This window comes from Dipodomys merriami, unplaced genomic scaffold (assembly GCF_024711535.1).
Source record: "Dipodomys merriami isolate MVZ:Mamm:240054 unplaced genomic scaffold, mDipMer1.0.p SCAF_2, whole genome shotgun sequence".
In the NCBI taxonomy this organism is placed as follows: domain Eukaryota; kingdom Metazoa; phylum Chordata; class Mammalia; order Rodentia; family Heteromyidae; genus Dipodomys; species Dipodomys merriami.
Genome location: NW_027203381.1, coordinates 6,330,794 through 6,348,081, shown reverse-complemented (window position 1 = coordinate 6,348,081; position 17,288 = coordinate 6,330,794). Strand labels below are relative to the sequence as shown.

The 17,288-nt window shown below is 35.3% G+C and overlaps 1 protein-coding gene across 1 annotated transcript in view; it reads right to left on the bottom strand.

The window, feature by feature from the left end:
• Cdh19 (cadherin 19) overlaps nucleotides 1–14,231 on the bottom strand; it is a 58,920-nt gene extending 44,689 nt beyond the window's left edge. Inside the window, exon 1 of the mRNA XM_070028985.1 lies at nucleotides 14,079–14,231. The gene's annotated coding sequence lies outside the window, so the exon portion shown is untranslated. The remainder of the gene's footprint in view (nucleotides 1–14,078) is intronic.
• Between the last annotated feature and the right edge of the window lie 3,057 nt (nucleotides 14,232–17,288).

Below are 17,288 nucleotides of genomic sequence, written 5' to 3'. Positions count from 1 at the left end.
CCCTGTTGACTCAGAACTTACTTGATTGAAACTGCCAGACAATTTAGGGACACTAAAATGCCATTTTTCTATGTTGAAGAAATGAGAAAAATATTGAATATACCAAGTATAGAAATTTTTAAAAATAAATATTGAAACTATTTTAACCAGACTTCTGGAGAAGTATAAATATTTATGAATAGAAATGAATTGTGTATGCTTAAAACATGATTCATTGCCTAGAAAAATCCTAATAAAATGAAATACATAGAAATTTTTAAAAAAATATTAAATGCAAAGTGAAGGATGGAAACATTTTAAAAAGTAAACTTCATTAGTAAGCTTAATTAAGCTTCAGTGAGTTGTGTTATAACTTCGGACATCGTTTTATATATACATATATATGCATGTATATATGTGTATATATACATACTCAGATATCTCACAAAATTTAGACATGGCAATATTTAGAAAACCACAAAGCCAAATATGTTCACAAATTCCAGCACATATATGACAAATAATTTCAAGGGACATCAAGGTCAAATTATTGAAAATGTATCAAAGAGGGAATCTTAAATATACTCACAGAACTGAGATGCTTTAGAGAGAATAACAAAGGAAAGACAAGATCAGATTGCTTATCCCACATAATGGAAACTACAAGACCTTATAAATTTACTTTCTCAAATAGCCAAAGTAAGAGAAAAATACAAAGGAGCTTAATGCTAAGTCATATTTTATCAACTGATCAGAGTAACTTTTTTAAGAATTGAGTTGAGAAGAAGAGCTTAGTGGGTAAGCATTGGAAAAGCTAGACTAATGGAAGTCTGAAATGCAAGAATTCCATCTGTTGTAACATACATATCAATCTCGCTGACAACCCCATGTTACTTTGTTCCAAAGGGTAGCACAGTATTCAAGAGTTGAGTAGATCAACAAAAAGTGCTCATGTCATTGTGGGAGATCCCTGGCCTTGAAGAACTCAGACATGTCCATGGATTAAGAAGTCTACGTGTGGGGCTGGGAAGGTGGCTCAGTGGTAGAGCGCTTGCCTTGCTTGCATGCCTGAGACCTGGGTTCGATTCCTCAGCCCCACATAAGCAAAAAGAAAAAAGCTGGAAGTGGTGCTGTGGCTCAAGTGGTAGAGCGCTAGCCTTGAGCTGAAGAGCTGAGGGACAGCGCCCAGGCCCAGAGTTCAGGCCCCGCGACCGGGCCCCCCCAAAAAAGAGAGGTCTAAGTGTGTGCATGTGTGTGTGCGTGCGTGCGTGTACATGTGAGTGGGGTAAAGGGTGTTGTTCTAATAGAAAATGCACAGTTTTCCATTTCTCTCCTAACAAGGAGTCCCTAGAAAAAGGACTTAAGAAAGACATCTGTCAAAGGCTCCCAACACATCTATCCATCAGTGTCCTGAGACTAAGGATTTAATCAAGGCAAGAGCATGGTCAGGTAGAAGGACCTATGTCCTCCCTTGTGATTCCCTTCAGAGACAGTTCGGGTAGAACTCTGCATCAACTCTGGTGTAGGCAGGGCAACATTTCTCAGTCCTGCTAGATAAAGTGTTCAGAACTGCTGGTAGCAGAGTCCAAGGATGGCACCAAAAGCAACATTCACAGAAGGCAGGTGAACTCTTCTATGCAAGATTTTAACACCAGCAAACATAATAGGAATAATTAATAAGATCCTTCAAGAAGACAGGGATAGAATATGGAAGGCTGAATTAATATAATTACCAAAGTATATGTTAAAAAATAAGGGGAAATTGTGGAATCAAAAACAATAATAAGCTGGAAGTCAGTGGCTCGCACCTGTAACCCTAGGCAATCAGGAGGCTGAGATCTGAGGATCAAAGTTGGAAGCCAGCCTGGGGAAGAATGTTTGTGAGGTTTTATTTCTGATTAGACAAGAAATAGCAGTAGAGGAAATGTCCTTCAATTGGTAAAACACTATCCCAGAGCAAAAAACACACAGATCCGAGTTCAATTCCTGATACTGGCATACACACTCTCTCTCTCTCTCTCTCTCTCTCTCTCTCTCTCTCTCTCTCTCTCTCTCACACACACACACACACACACACACACACACACACACACACATGTAATCTTGATTGTATATTGGTTTTACATGCCAAGATTAGCAAATATTTCAGTGAAAGAGAAGAGAATGTATATAGAGACACAGAAAGAGATAGAAATTGATTTGATATTGGTACTGAAAATTGACCTTGAGGGCAAGCCCTCTACAACTTAAGTTATGTGGCTAATGAGGTAGCTTTTCCTTCAAACCCAGGCCGGCCTGGGCCCATACTCCTTCTTGTGGATTCTTTTGTTACAGAGCACTATGATAATAATTATAATATATGACTAGTTTTGATATTTTTTAGAGTTTCCTTTAAAAATTCTTATTAAAAAAACAAACTTATGTGTTTCATAGAAAACACATAGGAAATACATAGGAAATAGCATAATGCTTGAACTATGCTTTAAAATATTTCACAATGACATTAGAAATTAGACGAAAGCCTTGTGGCAGTAACATTTTGTGGCAGTGCATTTTGATAAGCATCCTTTTATATCATCATATGCACACAGCTATTAAGCCCCTGTGATCCTCTCCTAAGAATATCCTCCTGTGGTCTCACTGTGTGAATCTTCAGTGTCTTGTTTAATTAATCGTGGCCAAGTGTAGATTTTTTTTTCACTATCCATTGGGTTTCTTACTTGCATTTAAAATACACATTGTGCTTGGGTGAAGTTCTAATGTTGCATTTGGGACCTTATGCTAGCTAGGCAGGTGCTCTACCTCTTTTCTCTATTCCCAGGCTTTAGTTTGAGATAGGGTTTTGCTTTGAAGCTCAGGTCTGACTGGAGAGTGATCCCTCTATTTATGCTTATTGGAAAACAGACTGGTAGCACCATGTCTAGTTGTTTCTAATGTTTCAAAAACATCTTTATCTGTGTGCTAATCTTAAACCATATCCATCCTGTTCTGAGCCTCACACATAACAGGGGTCATCCACTATCTCCCACTCTTGATGGAGATAGTGTCTCTCAAATAGTTTGCCTAGGCTGTCTTGGGATTTTTGCTCCTTGATCAGGAAGGACTACATAATGAGGCTGTAGTTTCATGTTTTGATTTTTTTAATATTTTATTTTATTTTATTTGAGAACATACTGTACAGAGGGGTTACAATTACATGGGCAGGGTAATGCATACATTTCTTACCAAGCATTGCAGCCTCCTCCTTTGTTTACCCTTCACCTCCCTTCCCAGCCTCCCCCCTCCCCCCCACACAATCATACCCCCTCCCCCCCCCCACACCGACATTTCAAAGCTGGTTTTGACATGACAACTTGTACTTCTTATTGTTGCAACAGGTCCACCTGAATCCTTAAACGACTTGTTTGTCCCCATCTCCTCCACATGTTATACTGACATCAAATATAATGAAAGCAGGGGTTACACTGTGGGGGAGGGACATACAAAGTGATTTTTAAAAAATCATGAAAATAACAATTCTAAGTTTGAATCAGCAAAGTAGGAAAAAAAATAGCAAATAATTCCAGTCGTTGGTAAAAATGAGCAGAAAGCAAAATGGTATACAATACTCATGAAATAGAAATTTTGGAGAAATATTCTTTAAGAACACTTTGGGTAAAAAAAGAATACTTTGGGTAAACAGCATATTTAAAATCCATTACTCTGTAAAACAGCAGGGGCATCTTACCTAAATAAATGCTTAGAATTCTAGACTAGAAACAAATGTAAATTGGATAAACTTGAAAAAATATTATAGAGAACGATTATATTATAATGCCATATGATAACCTTTTCAGATATTGTTTCAAAATTGCCAAGCAAGGCCTATGATATTATTGAGAATGAAGATGTTTTGGTAGAACAATAAGTGTTGGGATAAAAAACTGAACAGAACTTTTTTACAGTTGGTACCATGACAGTAGAAAGTGAAATTGGTTTAAAAGTCAAAGGTCAAAAATTTTTATCAAAATTTCCTCACTCTAAAATATGGCAAGCAGTGATAATGATACAATCTATATTTGAAATATTTAATAAATTAAAATAAAAAGTTAAATATTGTTATATAATTCTAAGCTGTATCAAAACAGATATGAATGTCCTTCTGTTTAAAACTTCAAGTATACATGACATCTACAAGAAATGTGAATGAAGGCTGGTATTATTTATATCCACCATGAACTATGACAGCTTTGTTTACTGTTTTATATTTTTAAGATATAATTGTATTGTGGCCAAGTGGTTTAGGGGAAGGAAAAAGTTCTAATACTGATCCAGTTCTGATTGAGGGCTGGTGGCAGCTGTCAGCAATGCTGGCTGAGGCCCACTCCAGGACAGTCCAGGTAACTCAGGAAAAATGCTGACAGCTAATTCTGTGTGAAATGGTCCCGCTGTCAGCTACAGTGGCATATCTGCCCTGCATTTGCTATCTTGAATATATTTTCCCAATCAAGTGGAATTAGTCATTAATACCTGAAGAATATTTTGATATGGGCATCAAACATGTTAATTCTCTGTCTCAGGATGGTTAGTCTCATTGCAGTGTGACTATTATGTATGCATACTAGGGTTTCATGATTAAGTTGTAGCATGTTGTCCACTCTAAAGTACATAATGAATAAAAACAAAAATAGTGACTAACATAATAAATATGTTAATATGTTTATATCAAAAACAACATCAATCATTCTATGTCCAAACAAATCATATGAATTGAGTAGTAAGGAGAATTTTTCATCTTAAGCACTACACCATATTATATAATACTACATTCAGCAACTTGGAACAACTTATCTAATGCCAAGTATTTAGTTAGGAGTAAAAATTGGACTAAAGTTCACTTCCTTGCTTTACTGAATGGAAAAAGAAATGCGCAGATTTCAACCATTGTGACACCTGTCACTAATGTTCCCATCCATTTTATTTACACTGTATAAAGATCTAGAAGGAGCTTTATTTATTTAACTCATGAGTCATTCTTGAAAGTCGATATAGTAAAATGTTTTGCATGGTCTTCTTTTCAGACAACTTTCCCCCTGGTTCTGAAGACTTGAATCAAGTGAAAAGGAAGAATCAGTCAGAATGAAGTATTTGGTGGCTGTATGGGGGAAGATAAAAGGTGAGGCTGAGAAAAGCGGATGGGATAAATATAGAAGCATAATCCTGTTTGTGATCTCTTAGAAATCAGGAGACACGTGGCTGCTTCGCGGGTGACAGCGCACAGGCACAGTGTGACTTTCTCAGACACACGGGAGTAAATCCCAATAGAAGTGTGTGTGCAAAGAGCTTGCATATGTCAGTGGGAAAGACACAATATTCTGGGCTAGAAACTGTGATAGAGCTTATCTCCAGAGCACTCATTTCAAAGTCCAAGGAAATGAATGACCCTTCTGTCCTATGTTTGACCTCTCCTGCACAGTACTTTACTTTTTGACTGTCACAGAAGAGCCCTGTGCCACAGCTGCAGTAACACAGGACCAAATGCCATTGTTAGAGCTGTAATCTCTTGGACATCACTCAGACTTCCGGTTGCCTATTTCTGTCTTTCCATCAGAAATGTAGGACAAGTGGCTTCATTGCTAGGCTGGATGTCTGAGCTGCATTCTTGAACAGTGGGGAAAAAATGTGGACTAAAAAGAACTGTGTTTGGAGTGTGGAAAGTTACCAACAGAGAGCATGAGTGTGAAAAATATGTAGGATAATATGACTGATTTCAGTTTAGGAACTATAAACATCTTAACTCCTTAATTCCTCTAATCCTACCTTTCCATCCTTTCCATAATCTCTCAAAAATTTGTTTTCCTCAATCCTCTGAATCTACCTATTAGGAAAAGATAGAAAAACAATTATCTCACAGTTGAAAAGTACTCGAGAAAATCAAACCCTTGAAATTTATGCTAACATCTTATCATTCAGCCACTAAATGTAGTGATGTAAAATCATCTTGTTAGATGAAGGGCTGGAATTAAGCATTCAAAATTATTCTCCTATTTTAAGAAAAAAATATTGCAAACAAGTGTGGACAAGTTTGAGGGACAATGTAAAAAAAAAAAAGAATAAGTTAGACACCATCTTGAATAGGAAGGAATGTAATAGATGAAATTCCCTGGCATGATTATTTGTGTATCTATATCTATATAATTAATAAATGCATGCACATAATTTATATGCTTTTCTAGGGTTGTTCTCCAATTGTCAGGAGTTGAAAATATTCTTCCAAAAGCAGCTCAGTAGAGCTGAGATAACCACCGTGGTGTAAAGATGACCAAACAATGAAATTCCTTCTTCACCTTCTCAATTGTCTGACCTTGGGTAAAAAGCTCCATGTCTGACACCTCAACTCATATCATGTGAAATTGGGGAATATTAATGTACATCTAGCAATCTATCAGATGATTTGATGCACTCAGATTTTGCCTGACACAATTTATATATATATATTATGTTCACTGTAATCAATCTCATAGACGATTAGTGGTAGGTGAGTGTAAAGGCCCCAGAAGTTCTGTTGCCAAAATATGAACTATACAGCCATCTCTGAAAACAACACATGCATGTACAAAATCGTAAAACACGCCTTTGGTAGATTTAGTTTAATACATGGGCAAGCTATTTTTTTTCCCTCGACATGAATAAGTGACAATTACCTAAACTGTCATCATGTTTGGACTAGGACAATTCAACCCAAAACAATCCTGGGGTGACTCAGGATCAACTCAGTTTCAAAGGAGAATAATCATGAATTTGGGAATGAAAAAATATTATATTCTATACACTTCCACAATTCCAAACTGAATCTAATTAGAAATTATCTTTCAATAACCTCTTCTTGGTTGCATAATGATAATTATTCCATCTGTGAAAACTTATAAAATATATAATGGATTTCTGAAGGCTGTTGTAAAGCTGAAATACTGATTGCCACTAAGCCTGAATTCTTTTGGAGCAAAGCAGATGGCAATTAATGTAATGGTCCCATCTTTTGAAAATCATTGAGAATGTTTGGCCAAAATGATGCATGCAAAAATCTATATTTTGTAATCTCTAAGAAATTTCCAAGCTTTAATAAACCTTAAAAACAATCTCTTCAAATATGTTTCTAAAATACTTCTTGATTAAGAGGAAAAGTTTCACTCCACTGAATTATTAAAATAGGATTTGAATGTTTGAGGGAAACAATCACTCCAAAACCTCATGGGAAACAAGACACTGTGGGGCAGAGAGATGGTGATATTTACTTAGGGATGTAGTTACAGATTCTTCCCCTTTTCTCTTGAGTGATTTTCTATAAAGAAAAGGATGGAAAAGACAACAAAGAGATTCAAATTGCAGCCCCCTGCCCTTAATCTCAGAAACAACATAGAATACCCTTACAGCAATTCCTCAAAGATCTATTTAGTATTGCCACAATACTTACTTCAAAAAGCTTCTCCATATTTGTGTAAATTGATATAAATTATTATCTGTGTACTTAATTACAGTAACAAAGAGAACATAAAATGTGTTAGGAAATGGAAAAAAGTAAAAACAAACTGTTCAAATGTTCTGTGTAAATATGTTAAGGCATCAATATTACTTCTTGTCTTCTAATTCATTTCAACATCCTGTTTAATATTTAATTTGTTACATCATTATTGTTTCAATTGTAGTTGCACTGCAATTTAATTTTCATTAAAATAATGTTGATCTTTTCACCAATGCTTTATAGAAGGATCTTCAACGCCAAGACATTAAAACTACTGTCCTATGTTCTCATAGACTGAATCCAAGGCTATCTATCTATTGTATTGAATTCATGGAATACACAAATGAATCCTCATCTTCAGAAAGGAGTAATATAAACAAGTCAAGTGAAAATATAAAAGAAAAGAGACGATTGGATGTCAAAAGAGCTTGCTTAGGTAAGGAATATGAAACTTTAAATTCAAAGTGAATAGATGTTAAGAAACATTCAAGCTGGGCATGTTGGCTCACACCAATGCCCCGAGCTATGTCTGAGGAGGAAGTTGGGAAACTGAGGCTCAAGGCCAGCTCAGGCAATGCTAGCAGGGGACTCCATCCATGAGGCAAATTAAAATGCCAGGACCTGAGTGCATCCCCAGTGAGAAAGCATTAGAAAACAGAAGAAAATTTACATGTGTTTAGAGAAGGTGCTTAGTACACTTTTATTCCACATGAAAGGAAACTTGTAGAGATTGTCCTACTTTTCCAGCAACCTCATGTCTCTAAAGAAAAGCTTAGCTCAAATTCACAAATTTTCACTTACCTCTAATAAGAATGGAGATGTTCTGTGGTAGAAATCTTGTATTTTTATAGATCGCTTTCTTGCAATTGGACAGTGTTATGTGACTAGTTGTTTGTTTGTCTTTTAATAAGTTCTTTATTATGAAAATACCGTACAGAAGGTTACAATTACATGAGCAAGGTAATGAGGCATTGTTGCCTCCTCCTTTGCTTTTGCCCTACCATCACTTCTTTCCCATCTCCACGACCCCCCACCCCAAAGTTGTAAAGTTCATTTTTCGACATAGCATCTCATACATCTCATTGTTGAAATTGGTCTACCTGTATCCCTATTTAAACAATTCTTTAAGCAAGAATGAGTAAAAGTGCTATCTGCTCCATCAGAATCAAGAGGTACAAAGAGTTATGATTCTTTAGTCTTATTTTTCTTGATTTGGACAACCACATGAGGAAAACACACCATGTCTGAGCACTTAGTGATGGGGAAACCTAGCGCTGTCTCCCGGGAACCTTTTGTGCTGCTGCTTCTGAGGGGGCTAAGTGGTTACTCTAATACAGCTTATGTCTTGTAAGGGAGGTGGCTGCATCCACTTATCGTATAGAGAAGACAGCTGCCTTCCCTAACACACGAAATTTGTTATATCACCTTGATTCCAAATGGAAACATGTACAAAAATAGAATATTTTTTCTGATTCTTCTAATATACAAAACAGTAAAATGTGCCTTTAGGAATTTGGTGTAGTTAAAAATAGTAATTAAAGAAAGAAAACATTCATGAATATATTTAATTTGAGGTACAAAAGTGAATAACAAAAGAAGCACAATAAGCCTCTAAGTCTCAAATATCTTCAAGTTGAAGTTGATACCCAGTCCAATAAATGTAGCTCCTTCAATGATTAGCATTAAGTAAAATCTGGATGGATTCTAAATAGATTGCTGAATGAATGTCTCTTTTTCCTCAAAATTTTAAATTGTGTGAACTACAAACTCATTTAAATATGAACAGAGAAAGTTTTATATGCTCTGTATAAAGGAATTATATTTTATGTAAAATAACTCCTCATTATTTTCTTTAAAATCATTATGTCATATAACAAAATGTGGCATTATCCCTTTTGCAGATGATAGATAGATCCTATCCTTAAAATACCTGGAGATTCTCTCAGAAGGTTTTCACATGAAGTATTTTCAACAAAGTATAAAGATACAAAATCATCATATAGGAAATAAAAGGTTATTTAAATATACTGATAACAAATGCAATGCAAAAAATGAAATATAATATTTCAAAAAGCCTCAGAAAATTATTGAAATACCAAGGCCTAAATTTATCCAAAGAAGTAAAAAGATCTCTACAAGAGCCATATAGTCCTGAAGGGGGAAATGAAGCAAAGATCAGTAGGCAGAAAGATTCCTACATTCATAAAATGACAGACTTAATATTGTGATAATGTCTATACTAGCAAAGGAAATGTACAGATTCAACCGAATCCTCATCAAAATTCCACTGGCATCCTTTGCTGGAATAGAGGGAATAAATTCCAAAATTATATGAAAGCACAAAGACTGCTACCTAAACCTAGCTTGAGTATAAACAACAATCCTGGAATTATTGCCATAATCCCTGAGTCAAAACCATACTGGAGAGCCACAGGAGCAGAAATGGCAGGGCACAGACACAAAATCAGACAGGCTGACAGATAGAATAGACTAGAAGATTTGTCAGTAAAACCCACAGCTACAGGGCTGGGAATGTGGCTTAGTGGTAGAGTGCTCGCCTAGCATACATGAAGCCGTGAGTTTGAGTACTCAGTACCACATAAACACAAAAAGATGGAAGTCGTGGTGTGGCTCAAGTGGTAGAGTGATAACCTTGAGCAAAAGAAGCTTAGGGACAGTGCCCAGGCCCTGAGTTCAAGTCCCAGGACTGGACAAAAACAAAAACACCAAACAGCTACAATCATCTGATTCTCAATTAAGGTGCCACAGGACTACACTGGGGAAAAGACAATGGCAAGTGGTATTGGGAAAACTAGATTTCCAAAAATGGAAATCAAGAATAAGTTCTGGCAATGTTAAGGTAGAAGATGAACTCTTACCCAGTTAATGTAACTGAACCCAGCCTTTATGTAAATTAGTATAACATTTCCTCAAAAAACTACAAGCTGACTTATATGATCCAACCATACACCTCTACCTCTTCTTGGCATATAGCCCCAAAAGATCAGTCAGTGGAGATGCTGTGATGTGAGCATGGCCGTCTATATCATGACACTCTTCATTAAATAATAGCCAAATTATGGAATCTTCCTTAGTGTTCCTCAGTGTTGTGTAAGTCGAAAGTTGTATGTATGCTAACAGACCTTGATTCTGCCATCAAGAATAACATGGCAGCATTTGCCAGAAACAGGGTGGAACTGGTTTGCATCATGTTAAGTGAAACAAGCTTAGAATCAGGAAGACAAATATCTTATTTTCCCTCACATGTGGAATTCAGAGGGTAGGAATAAAAGGAGATGAGAATAAAAGGTGCTTTATTGGAAATTAGGAAGAGAAAACAGGAGAAGGCAAAGGGTAATAGAGGGGAATGTAAGCTAGAAAATCAGCCAGTTATGTGTGTATATTAAGATGTTACAGTGACACACAGTACTTGGCACAATTATTATGCACTAATAAAAATGTCACACATTCTGATCAAAGCCATATGATGAATTTTGTGCTGTTTTTTGAACATTTCCCTGAAAAATTCATAGATCAAGTTTTTCACAAAGGTGCACATACCTACAAAGTACCAGATAGTTTTAAATATTTAAATATAATTGAGACAAAATTTAATATTAGTAGCTTCATCAAGTACTTATTGTATAAAATAATAGGACACTTTAATAAAAAATTAATCAGTTAACTGTCCAGTGAATATACAACTACATTTTGAATGACCTATCAATAAACAAATATATAGAGTACTCTAAGTACATATACATGTATATAAACAGATTCTTATTTTTATTAGTCAATGAATTTGAAGTCAAACACTGACATGCTGTCACACTGTACAAACACTGGTTAAAGAGAGAACAGAATTACCAATAAGAAACATTTTGTTATGTAGTTACAAAGAAGAGTAGTACTTATGTGAGATACATTCACATCCAACTGAAAAATACCATTGTAGTCTATTTCTATTCTATCATTCTCCAAAGAGAAGGGTTTACAGTCTGCTTCACCTCATCAAGAATGATCTCAACTAGTCTAGAATTTGCTTACAGACAAATAGGATCATCAAATTCAGTATTCGCATAGATGTATCTATATCCTTTTCTCTTTATCTTTTATGGTGTTCTACTGATGGTTTATGTTTGCCTGTATATCCTATAGTATTTGTTTATCAAAGAAAGTCACTAAAGATTTTTAAGATTAAAATGAACAACAAACATTGGAAAAAATTAACTATCATCTGATTTTAAGGTACAAAATAGATGCATTTTCCTCCTCTATGATTTATGCACTGATTGTACATTTCCAACAGAAATGGCATATCTAAATTTTTCACATAGAGAAAAATAGCTGGCTTCTTTTAAGGAATGCCTGGTGTGCTGAAATGATTTCTGTTTTACTGCATTTTGCAAGTGCACGAATTCTGTTTATCAGGTAAAATCTTAGAATGAAAAGACAGAGAAAATGTGTATTGTTGCTCTTCTTTGTTAGTCACTGTGCTACATTTCAAATTTATTTGCTATATCAAAGTTGAGTTTCTGAAAATTGAAAGTTTTATTTCAATCTTAACACACACTGTGATGGCTCTGACTGTTCCCACCGGGTAATTCATGTGAGAAATTCTGCTAAAAAAAACATTCATGCTTCACTAATTCTGGAGCATTCTGCAAAATGAGAACCACGTCATCTTGGTAGATTCTATCAGCTTTTTCAAGAGGGCATAGAACCTTTGAAAAAGAAATTAATCTGCAACAAGTTCTGGATGACAGCTCTTATTGCCAGCAGCTGGAGTCCCTGTGTGTGTGTAGTGGGGGGAGCTGGGGGTTGCTTGGAGCACCCTCTGAAGTGTGCTCTAGTTTGCTTTTTCTTGAAAGAATCAAACACCCTTCTGGTCAATGTGGTAATTTAATGCAGTTACCGAATCTTCATTTACCAAATCTGCAAACTGCCTTCACGTAGCAGAAATTCTTTTGCTTTTAATTGGTTTATTTCAGTTACACAGGGATGAGGGAAAGCTTTCATCATTACATTTCCATACTGCTGTATTCAAAACAATTACACCCCTCTCTTATACCCCTGCACTTGTCTTTTAGAAAGGATGTCACCAGGGCTGGGAAGGTGGCTCAGTGGTAGAGTGCTTGCCTTACAAGTTTGAGGCCCTGTGTTCGGTTCCTCAGCCACACATGAGAAGAAAAAGCTGGAAGTGCTACTGTGGCTTAAGTGGTAGAGTGCTAGCCTTGAGCTAAGGAGCTGAGGGACAGCGCCCAGGCCCAGAGTTCAGGCCCCACAACCAACACAAAACAAAAAACAAGAAACAAAAAACAAAGGATGTCACCATAGATTTCTACTAGAGATGCTTACTAGGCTGTGTATAGTGCCATGCTCCTGTGTATTTGTGTCTCTATTATATCACAGTGAATATATCCATGTGGAAAGACAATATATTATATGTTATATGTATATACTTATATTATTATTAACAGTATAGAGAATTTATTACATAAACCCACACCTAACATATGTACATAGGCAATCTTATTGAATCAGCAGTTGTTTAATCCAAATATCATCTTCCTTACAGAGATACAAACTCAAAAAGAGTAAATTCCTAGAGCTAAAGTATACATTTATGAAATGAAAACATTTTCTGTTCTCTATGACTACTTTTATAGTTGCGCATTGCATGTGATTTTATTTCCTACCTAAATGTACTGAGTATTTTAGCAAATTTAGTTTGAAATTCACAAAATCATAAAAATCATGAAATCATAAGTCATTTAGTTAAATAAACCAAAAGGATTGAAACAAAATTGGATATATTTCATATCTTGGATTTTTCTTAATTTACTCTTTTGACCTTTTTATATTAGATGGTTCTCTTTTTTATTGTGTATCATTCATATACATGTACCTATGTATCTCTTTTTATTTATGTGAATTATGTAACTATTTTAAGAATTTTAATGAAAATAGAAAGCTGGATAGTCAAAAATCATATTATAAGAAAAAATAAGTTAATTGCATGCTAATATAAAAATAAATTATTTTAAATAAAATGTTTAGTGACAAAGGAGGAGGCTGCAATGCTTGGTAAGAAATGTACGCATTATCCTGCCCATGTAATTGTAACCCCTCTGTAGAGTATGTTCACAAATAAAATAAAATAAAATTTTAAAAAAGTGTTTAGTATTGAAGATCTTGAAAATTCCATTATGAAAAATAGTTATTAAGAAATAAATATTTGTCTTCTAAGTAACTTTAATCACAATTCTAAACGTCACAAATTCATGGCCTCAGAGAACAAAGTGTAGGATGACATATAAAATAAAATCCTGGAGAAAGAAGTAGCATAACAACTATCCATTCATCCAACAAATGTAAGTTTTAAATGTCTTAAAATAGACTATTTCTCACAAGCACTTTTCTCAGAGGAAGTTGAATTCACAAATTTCCATTGCATTTTATTTTTTAAAGAATGGTTTCCTTACAAAGATCAAACTAACCACCATTTCTCAACTTCTTTGTTAACTTCTTTTCTATCTAGTCAATAAGAAATTATGTACACAATGCAAAATATGAAGAGTTGCCACCGTCTTCTTACCTTGCTTAGCTGCAGGCTCCTGGGCCTCTGAAGAAACTGAACTTCAGACTTTGATGAGAGTCACAAGAAAGTGTAAGGAAGAGTTCTTTAGTGAGCTTCAGGGAATTCTGAACAAGCATTGCTCTGAGTGCAGACATTGTGTGCTGAGGACAACACGGTCAGTTTGTCACTGCTTACAGAATGCTATTTTCGCTTCTCTGAGTAGAGTCCTGAACACTGAGCCTTTGTGCAAAAATATCATAAGGGCACTGTGAGGTTCGCTCATACTCTAGGATTCAAACACAGACAATTGAGCAAGTAGTATGAGCTAATTCTCTGTGATTTCTTTCCTCTTGTCTTTTTTCCCCCTAAACAACAAGCGAAAATAAAATATAAGCACTTACCAGCTTGAGGTAAAAAGGAAGAAAGTTATGTAAGAAAATTTTGCCACTAGAAAGAACACACCCTAAAAATTACCAGTTTAAACAAGCACAGAAATCTCTGAAGGGGCAAAATATCTCTATTTCTATGTCTTCCACTTGTTTTTAATTGAGTTACTTATGCTCAAGACCAATATGAGTAACAAGTGGTAAATTACAATAACCAATATTTTCTATAAAATATATATCTATGTATTATTTATATCCATATATACATTTAGTTGTAAAACAGTTACTTATTATGAAAGACACAACATTTTATAGTTTCCTTGAAGCTGTTTTTACAATTTTTTTAAATCAAATCAGAGATAGATTAAAATATGAGGAATTCCTTAAACCATAATAAATTTATTTAAAGCAATGTTTTAAACTTTAAATATGCAATTATTGTAAGGAGAAAGTCTGTAATTTCAACGCTATAACTAGGACTACATGCAAGTCAATTTTTTAAATCATTTTAAGGGAAAAATAATAGGAAAGAGATTAGATTTCAGCTAATAGTTGTTGGGAAGTAGATTATATGATGACGGATGTATTTAATTGAACAGCAAACAATTTTTAGTTACAATTTCCCTAAAAATATCAGGTGCCACTGTATCAAGAAGCCAACCTGACAGATATACTCTGTCCTCTGGCATCTTTATAGATGCCTTATTATTATCCTTATTATTCTATTCATTAATTATCCTATCTTTTGGGGATAAGTAGAATTTATTTTCTTTGGGAACAGGTATGTGAGCAGTGAGGACATCCCCCTAGTACTGACAGCTGCTGTGACTGGGGAGCCCTCTTCCTCACCCATGCCCAACTCAGCTCATTATGTTATTTCTAATCAATTTTGAGCAACTGAGAAAAATGCTAAGGGTTTTTTTTTTATTATCAGTCATGGGGCTTAAACTCAAGGATTAGGAACTACCCCTGAGCTTTTTTTGATTTTTTATGGAGCCACAGCTCCATTGCTAGTTTACAGGTGTTGATTGGAGATAATAATCTCATGGATTTTCCTTCCAGGGCTGGCTTCAATCTGCAATCCTCAGGTTGTACCCTCTTAAGTAACCAGGAGGCATGATTCAGGGAAAGTATTTTAAACAGACACTTTCATATATGCTTTGATTCATGAATCTACTCAGCAAGATCCTTAATTCCCCCTTACTTTTCATGTTGTCCAAATAACTTTGCTATGAGTCTCAGTGTATCATCCTGCTTTCAGAAATCAAGCAATAATTCCAGCATTTCAAAGACCTCATGCTTACCTCTGAGATATAGCTAGGGAACACACCACTTTGAACATACAAGCATGACTCTTCATATCAGAACTTCTATGTGTGGTTTTCCCTCAAGTTCTTCCCCACCCAGAAGTTTAAATATTCAGAACTTTTGTCTTGATATCATCCTGCATGTTGTTCTTCATTCCTTTATGTGAAATACAAAGCTCAGAAAGTGATTAATACTAATGTTCTTGGAGGTTGGAAGTTGAAAGACACAATTACGTTAGTAAAGCAAATGATGTTTATTCACCTTGAACTTCCAAATCCACACCTTTGCTCTGAAAATATATTGCAATGGACTCAGATTTAAAACATTAGTCACTCAGCATGGTGCTTTGTCTGTGTTTATCTAGCTGTAAGACAACAAATATAACCCACACAGTAACATCACCACCTGAAAAAAAAGCAATCAGATTTAAAACATATGATTATCTTAAAAAGTTCCCTAATTAGCTCATACAGCTGAAAATATGTCTAAACACATCATGAACAATTGTTGAGAATACTCTTAAAGTTCTAATGGAGGATCTTCATTAACCTTAATTATTAAATCTGTGCCTTTCTCCAGGTCTCCACTTGATATGTGCCTTGGTTACACATTTTTCTGACCTAATCAAGTTTGCAAGTACATTTCTCTTATTTTTGCCCCTCAGTTGTAATTTGGGTTGTTTTTGCAGTCTTAATTTGAGCATTTGTTTAAAAATTATGATTAAATTTAATAAGTCAGCTGCCAGTGGCATAGGGCTATAGTTCTACAGACTCAGGAGAAAGATCTGAGGATTGAGACAGATTGAAGGTTGAAGCCAGCCCAGGCTGAAAAGTCTTTGAGACACTTTATTTCCAATTAACCACACAAAATCTTCAAGTAGAGCTATAGCTCAAGTGGTAAAGTACGGTGAGCAAAAAAGGTCAGATTCAAGCCCTAATTTCAAGCAACAGGACTGGCTCTCTCTCTCTCTCTCTCTCTCTCTCTCTCTCTCTCTCTCTCTCTCTCTCTCTCTCTCTCTCTCTCTCTCTCTCTCTCTCTCTCTCTCTTCTCTCTCTCTCTCTCTCTCTCTCTCTCTCTCTCTCTCTCTCTCTGTCACACACACACACACACACATACACAATATAATTAAACTTACTGTTATCAAACTGTCAACACATAGGCCTGTAGCACTAATCAATATCAGACTCAGGGTAGCTGCTTGTTTATATGAATAGTAACTTAATGAGTTTACTCGGTAAGAAGTTCACCCTTGAATTTTAGTATTTGTTGCTGTATGATTTCTATTTGTTGTTCACTGAGGTACAAGCATAGTGAACAAAGTAATTGCATAGTTAACATAATAGGCTTATTTGTCCACTGCTTGGGTTCCTGCATTAGACCCACCAGGATTCATTATTCTACACATGTTATGTAAAGACATTATAAATACAGTGATAAGATTAGGCTGCTTTACTCAAAATTCAAAAAATTAAGTCACTGGCATGTTGGCTCCTTCAAATTCTCTTATTTGCAAAGAAAGAAAAAAGCCATATTC